Source organism: Condylura cristata, unplaced genomic scaffold, assembly GCF_000260355.1.
Source record: "Condylura cristata isolate star-nosed mole 26May11 unplaced genomic scaffold, ConCri1.0 scaffold00035, whole genome shotgun sequence".
Taxonomy (NCBI): domain Eukaryota; kingdom Metazoa; phylum Chordata; class Mammalia; order Eulipotyphla; family Talpidae; genus Condylura; species Condylura cristata.
The window spans coordinates 13,088,536-13,096,419 of record NW_004567136.1 but is presented as its reverse complement, the minus strand read 5'-3'; the positions used below and the strand labels follow the sequence as shown (position 1 = coordinate 13,096,419).

At 56.4% G+C, this 7,884-nt stretch overlaps 1 protein-coding gene across 1 annotated transcript in view; it reads right to left on the bottom strand.

Moving 5' to 3' along the window:
- The window catches only part of AGBL1 (ATP/GTP binding protein-like 1), a 509,246-nt gene that overhangs the window by 419,534 nt on the left and 81,828 nt on the right, over window positions 1–7,884 (bottom strand). The gene's annotated exons all lie outside the window — the stretch shown is intronic.

Sequence of the window (7,884 nt, the reverse complement as noted above, 5' to 3'; positions counted from 1 at the left end):
ATTTGCGGGTTCCAAAGGCACTGGGACGTGGTAACATTTGAGTAAGGTCTGCAGATGCACCGATAGTGCCGGGTCCGCGCGTGTATTTTAGATTTGGATAAACTGGTGATGCCAGGGAGGACCCTCGATTTTCCGAAAATGGGCGCTGGCGGGATGCGACTGTCTGTAACTGACCCCCAGTAAGGAGTGGGGAGACAGTGCCATCCCCTCTTCTTGCCTGTCTTAGAGACTTAGACGTGTGCGTCTGGGACGAGCAACTGGGAGGCTTCGGTGGAGGCGCCGGCCTCATTCGAGCTGCTGGGTTTGCTTTATCTTTCTGCTTCTTACAACATCTCCTTCTCCCGTGGCTGAACTGAGGGGCCGAGTCTCACCTGCGCAGTGCTGTGCGTGGAGGCTGAAGGCCTCCATTACCTCCTGGAATGAAGTATTCTTTTGTATCAAAAACATGTCTCCCCTTGGCTGCTCCTGGCCACAAAGCACTAGATTTCTTCACTGCCTAAATGAGGCTCAGCACCGCCCCCCGCCCCCCCATAAGTGTTTGAGAGGAAACGGAGGATTAAGTAGCACCCATTAAAGGAAAGTATCGCAGCTGAAAGCTGCCAGGGTAGCAGGAACAGCCCAGCGGCCCCACGGACACTGGGAGGTTAGGAACTTCTGTCTTTTGTCTATTTTAAGCTTGTGTTATCCTAATAACCTTCAGCTGCTAACACTTTGTGGGGAGAAAGGGGGAAAAGTCTTTAATTGTCTGAGAGAAAAGCCCCTTATCAATCCCAACGATTTCATTCCTGATTTCCTGGTAATCCTCAACAAGCTGTCATGTTTACTAACATCCAAAGTAGCCCCCCCACTCACCCACACACGCGCACCGTCAATCTCTCTCCGAGAACGGCTTGAGGAGTCTTGTAAAAGTCAATACACATCTAACGGCCGGCAAGAGGCCATTCATCGGGCCCAGGAAGAGCCAGGATAAAGTGAGAGGCCCCGGCCCGTGACAGAGGCCATCTGAGAGGAAGGTGCTGCTTCCCAGAGGCAGGCAAACAGCAAGGAGGGGCGGGGTGCCAGCTACGTTTAGGGGAGTGCAGGGCCTGGGGCGGGACAGGGCTCCCCAACCCTGTTTACCAACGGCTCCTCTTCAGCTCTTGGGGGCAAATGTGTCTGCTCCTTAATTTCCTGAGAAGGTTGGTGTACCTTGACCCGGCTGGAGGGTGGGGATGGGGTGGACAGACGGGGTTCTGAGGGTGTTTCACGCGAGCCCCTCACCACCAGCCCCCCGCATCTTAAAGATGCTCTCCAGACACACGTCCCCGCGCCGCCCCAAGCCTCTGGCTGAAGAGGCCCTTTGCCTGCCAGTTTCCTTGGCAAATCCATGAACTCCGAGCTATACTCTCCTCCCGTTTACCCTCCTCCCAGCCCAGAAAGTCACAGCTCCAACGCTGGCTGAGCTCAAGGGTGGACCCCACTGAAAGCCCCGCCCTGCATTCACCCCATGTGTCCCGCCTAGAGCACCCCCTTCGAGAACCTTCCTAAAGCTGGAGGACCATGAGCCTCACCTGGAAGCAGGATAGCAAGAGGGTCCTTTGGGGGCTCAGAGGAGAGTCGTGTCAGGACTTAACAACACCCAATATTTCTGGACAAAAGAGACATTATCGAGACCTCTGAAATCACACTACAGAAACCACACGCCACCTACTTTGCGTCATCTCGCAATAAACGCAATCCGCTCCCTTTGTAAAAAAAAAAAAGCCACAAGCCCTCTGGGTGTAAAATGACGGGATGGATTTCAGGTACAGTTGGCCAAGCACATGGCACACACCCAGGTCTGGCCCTGGCCCTGCCCCTTGGCCTCGGGGTGGTCTCCAGGGACAGGGCCCCACCGCCCACGACTGCTGGCTGCAGCTGGACCCTGTTTCTTGGCGGGAGAGGGGCTGCCTGGACCACACAGGAACTTGAGCACGTTCCTGACCTGTCCACTCCAGAAGCCGCGCGCCCCCACCGCAGCCTGGCGACCCAACCGCCCCAGCCCTGCTGAGTGTGGCCTGGGCGAGGCCCCGTGCACAGGCCTGGCCCGCACAGCAGCCGCCTGCCCGGCTCGGCCTCCGCAGAGATTAAATGAGATGATCTACACAAAGGTGATTTGTAACCGCTGGCGTCGCAGGCAGGGAACCCCGGCTCCCCTCTTGACAGGAACAAATAATGGCGCGGTCAGTCCCGGAGAGGAGGGGGAGCCGTGGAGCCCCTCCGGCCATCAGCTGTTTATCTTTTTGCTTCTCTGCGTCTCTGTGATCCTTCATCTTCGTCAGGCCGGAGCCAGCCATTCATCCTGCCGCGCGATCGGGCGCTCAAATCTAAAGCCCCCTGGGCTCCGCAATCCTCGAGTCAGCCTGGCTCCCTAGAGAGAAAGCTAAGGAGGCGGCAGGGGGCCCGCGGGACCCAAGGCTCCAGTTCGTGTACTCGCTTACTCCGTGGGGAGGGAGCCGTGCTCTGCGCACCCCCAGAGACGCTGGGAGATGGACACCCCTGCAGGGGCCTCGTGTGCTGGAGGACACCCCCGATCCGGGACCCTCTGGCGCTGATAACAAAGCGCGAGCGGCTCCCACGGAGGTCTGCTGGCACCGTGCGCCCATGGGCACGTCGGCTGGTCTGGGCTCCCGACTGCCCTGGGACGAGGTCGTCTCCCCCGAGCGGGGCAAGCCTGTCCAAACACACCAGCGTGGCCATGACTTGAACCCAGAGTCTCGCCGGCACCGGCCACTGTCAGACAGAGCCAAGGACGGGAGCGCGGAGCAAACGCCTCCCTCCGGCCGCTGGGCCTCCTCGTGCACGTCCACAGGGCTGTGAGGCCCACGCTGGGCGCCAGCCTACAGGCAGGTGACGGCCAAGCCGGGGGGCAGGGGGGGGAGCCCCAGCGGAGGGGGCCTGTGGAGGCGCCCGCCAGGGCTGCGTCCCCGAGCACGTGTCCGGCGGCGCTGGCCGTTGAGAGTCAAGCAGGGAGGCTCAGCAGCCCGCAGCCCGCCCGCCAGGCACCCTGAGCCTGGTCATCCTGCCACACGGCCAAGCGGGAGAGGCCCGTGTTGCTGAGGCTCCTGCTGCAGTAGGCACAGTTCCCTGCACTCTGGTGCCCGGAGAGTCGGGGTTACTTGGGGGCGCTCCAGGCTGTGAACTGGGACCTGGCCGAGTCCCACCCACATCAAGTCCCTGAAAGAGGCGCCCGCCCACCTTCAAATCAAAATCTGTCAACAGGCTGAGCTCTGAAAGTATCCTCTAGGAACAATTATTTCAGAGGTTTTCAAACTCAGTCCTTTCTTTTTGTATTGCTGACCTCTAAAATAAATTATTATTGCCAGTTTGAAGAAAAGGCTTAAAGAAACTGATCATAACAGAAGCACTGGAATATTTCTTTTTACCAACAAATTTTTAATTTTTTTAAGTTATATTTACTGAAGGGGTGGCTGATTTACAACATGGTGCACCTTGTAGGGAGACCGGTTCATCCCTCTTCAAACAAATGTTATTACCCCACACCTGCCCCCAGAGCCCAGATGAGGCCCCAGGAGGCCTCTCCCTCCATGGGGAGGGAGGCCCTGCCCCTTCTGGTCGCCCCAGCTCTGCAGTCAGATTTCAAAGGTTCTTTTACTTTGTTTTTGTCTGTTCCTTTACTTTTTTTATATTCCACTTGTGAGTGCAGTCATCCCATGTTAGTCTCTCTCCTTGGGACATTTCATTTAGTATGACCCCTCTCCAGCTCCATCATGTGGTCACAAGTGACAAGACTTCATTTTTATAGCTGCATAGTATTCCATTGTGTGCATATCGCACATCTTCCTAATGCACTCATCTTGTCATTGGGCACTTGGCTTGTTTCCATAACGTGGCTGTTGTGAAAGGTGCTATGGTGGCCATACAAGTGAAACTTGATTCCTTGAGCCCTAAGAACCAAAATGGAACTGTCTCTGTGTCTGCTGAGGGCCAGGGGGCGGGAGGTGGCAAGGAAATGACCCAGCTGTCTCTCATTGAGGTCTCTCACTTCCCCTCCCGTTTCATCTGCTTTAGGTGTGCAGTTTCCATCTAACATTTCATTTTTTCAAAAAAGTTTTCTACCGAAGCAATGTCAAGCTGCCCATCTTGGGGATCCCTCCCATTTTTGGAAAAGCAAACTCAGTTCAAATGCAGTGATGAAGAACTCACTTCAGGTCACACAGCCTGACAACTGAGTCCAAGGGAGGGTGGGAATTATCTCTGAAATACAGTTTTGGTTTTTTTTTTTTTCAGTGTGAAGATAGTCACAATTCAGATTCTAAACCTCCGCTTTTGTGGGACTTTGGGTAAATCATTAACCGCTAATGACCCCCTTCCTGTACTGAGGATGCAAAATGCTTAGCAAGACCAGGCTCTAATAGCCCTGATAATTATCCATCAATGGTTATTCTAATCCTGACTTTTCCCCTCTCCCCTTCCTCCTCCCCACTTCCTTGAGGACGCGAATAAACAGTTCTGCACGACCTGTTAGCAATACATCGCCGAGTGCGTGAGGTCTGGGAGCGGAGCCTTCCGGGAAGGCAGGCAGCAGCTTCCCAAAGTGCCGTCTCTGCCCTTGGCAGCGAAGGCAAGGAAACGGGGCGTAGGAAGAGGGACGTGGGGGCTGCTGTGCACCAGAGGCAGCCCTGGAACACTGCGGTGCTCCGCCCTCGCTCCATCCGCCAACATCACCGGGAAGACAACGAATTCCTGCAGCTCTTCCAGCCCCTCGCCCTCACCCTGCCTCTTCCGGACCCCTACAGAACGGCTAAGCAAACGCCTCCCAGACCATCTTCAGCTCACTTCCTTCGAGATAGGCAAGCTGCCGAAGCTGAGAAGCTCAGATAGTGCAGAATCGCAAATATGGCCAGAATTAGACTAAAATAACCTTCTGGTAAACAAATTACTCACCGAGAATAAATACTGGACTCGCGCAGGCGAGATAACTAAAAGAACAGCACCACCACATGGCGAGAAGGGGAACTGCACGTGCTGCTGTGTCCAGATCGTCGGTCCCCAGCTACAGAAGGGTCAGACGAAGGCGGGGCGGGGGACAGACGGGGCGGGGGGCTGGTAGTAATCTTTTATCTCACGCGTCTAAAAATACTTTATGTGCTTGTGCAAAGATAAAAATATTTGGCAGAGAGGATGGAATTTTGAGCCAAAAAATTAAAAGCGCTGCGCTGAGCTGAAGGTAGCCTGACCTAGCAGGAGTGTGTGATCCTTCCTCCCTGCTCTGGCCACCTCGCCCATCACTCATCCGCCTCGCCTGACACTCAGCCCTGCAAGGGAGACTCTGGGCCCACTGGGCCGCGCGGCCCTCTCGGGTCTCATTTGGAGACAGAGCTGTCGGACTGTCAGCTCTCCCCTAAACTAAGTGACAGTTGCTCCTGCCCCGGAATCCTCCCAAAGCTTAGAAGTATTCAGGCGGCTCCCTTCCAGCCTGGGCCTTATCTCCCCAGGCCTCCATAAATCTGTCCTCCTCAATCCCTTCCTCAGCGCTCCCAGGGCTGGTTCCCAGGAAGGGGGGTGGGGGGCTGCAGCCAGAAAGTGAAGCTGTTGGCGCTGCTCAGGCATTCGGAGCTCAGCTCCTGTACCTGTAAAATGGGGGATTATGGCACCTCTGTGGGGGGTTCCCTGGCTACACAGTGGCTGGCAGGTATCTGTGCTGTCATCCCAACCCAAGGTGACGGCTGAGGCCTCGTACAAAGTCCCCCCCAACACACCCGGCCACCCGTGGTGAAAAAGCCGAGTTACACGGCAGGTGTCTCCAGAAGTTACGGTGGAAGAAGAGACACCAGGTCTACAAACGCACAACTGGGTGCGTTCTGAGAGCAGGAGTGGCCTTGGTCTTTTCACTGAGGCTTGCTGATAGGGAGCGTAGGGGGCTTAAGTCGGGAAGCTGGAATCCTCACGTCAACACGACCTGGTAGCCAGCGGCTCAGGGTCAGGTGTGGGGGGGGGGGCAGCCCCACAGAGTCACACCTGGTGGGGAAACAGATACATGCACACGCCGAGACACGTGCACAGATGCAAGAACCACGGGAGCCGCCGAGGACACGCCGGTGAGTGCTTCCAAGTGCGGAGGTTTACCAGGAGGCCCATTCTGGGTACAGAGGTGAGTGGCACAGTACTGAGAGACACCCCCAAAGGACTCGTGTGTTCTGTGAGTACAGAAGCACCAGTTAAGTGGGCTCAAACCGTCAATGCCTCAGAGATGTGGGGGTTCATGCTCCTCTGATCCTCAGTTTCCCCGGGCTAGAGACAACCGTATTATGCTATAATGATCAGACTTGCAAAGAGAAGAGATCCTAACCAGGCCGACCACTATAAAGAAGTGCTATGTCAAACTCAGTCACAGCACAATTCATTTCAATAAAACAAAAAAAAACACAGACCAACAGGCTGCTGGACGGAGCAGTCTCAGGTACGGGGTGCCCGGTTGCCAGTGCCAATGGTGAGGCGTGAGTGGTACACAGAGCTCGGCCGCCCACACTTGGGCTCAGCCGACCCTCGTCTGGGGCCCAAATTGACAGACGCGCCACGTTGGGTCTCAACAGTGCATGGAGAAAATCCACAGCGACCCGAATGCCACTCTCCCCTCCCCACTGCACCCCAGCCTCATGCACCCCACCACACCCACCCAGAGGTTCCCACTCTGCACCGCGGTCAGGCTACACGGCATAGTGGGGCCGGCTGAGGGTCACTACTCTGCGCCCGTCCTTGACACCCCTGGCCGTCTGGACACAGCCCTCTTCCCTCGGGACCCTACACACTGGGCCTCAGCCCCTGCCACAGAGCCTAACTGGCCTCCTTGCTCTAAATTCCCCGGGTGTGTGTGGGTGCATATGTGGGTGCAGGTGTATGATGTGGGTGTGTGGGGGAGGGTAGAGAAGTAGCCAGTCTCCCTCAGCTCTCAGGGCTCTTTTCCCATGAACACTGAGGCCCCTCCCGCAGCCGAGGGTGCAGGGAGAGAGGAGAAAGCTGTGCCCTACCCAGGCTTCTCAGCCCCTTCCATCCTACAGTCTCGGAACTTGTATCTTGCACCAAGTTCCAGTAAACCACAGGAACCCAGCTTCCATCCCTTGTCTTCCATCCACCCAGGGGAGGAGTGCGATGTGGCTCTTTCTCGATGCTTCCACTCGACAGAGATGTGTGGTTAGGGCAAAGGGTGTTTTTAGTTTTATTTATTTATTTTAATGTTTTATTAAAGCACCTATTACCCACCAGCCTCGGGCTCCCCATCGAGAAACAAATATCACAATGGCAGCAGCTGGCTTGCAAGGTGCCAAATTAAAACAGATGAAGAGGTAAGGAGGGGAAAATACAGCCATTAAGCCAGGCCGTGCGGCTCGCTGGCACGGGTCGCCTCCTGGTCCATCGCGCCTGACACGGAGTGATTAGACCAGGGCCACAGACAGCAGGAGACAATCCCCAAGTCATTCGGACCCTCAGTGCTTTTTTTTTTTCCAATCACTCTAGTAACAGATAAAAGAGCCAGCTTCGTCTTAATGTAAATTAACTATCAACATGGACCTGCAGAAGTGAGGGCACCTGCCCAGGAAAACAGCGGGGGGTACACAGGCTCCAAGCCTCGCACCCCGATCCCCACTCCCCGCCCTCACTCCGCTTCCTGCACAGGGCACCACGGGCCTGGCCTGGCTCCCGCAGCCCTGCTCCGAGGTCCCACGGGGCCTGCGAGAAGGACGCGAGGTGCCAGGTCCGCAGGGGGCCTCTGCTGTGCCGCAGGGTCGTCCCCTGCCCAGGGACAGGCACCCAGCGCCACCCAGGTGGACTCTCAGCCCTGGGCTCCGGCCCAAAGTGGGAGGGTTCTCTGACTCCCGGGGTGAAAGGGAGCCCCAGAAGGGT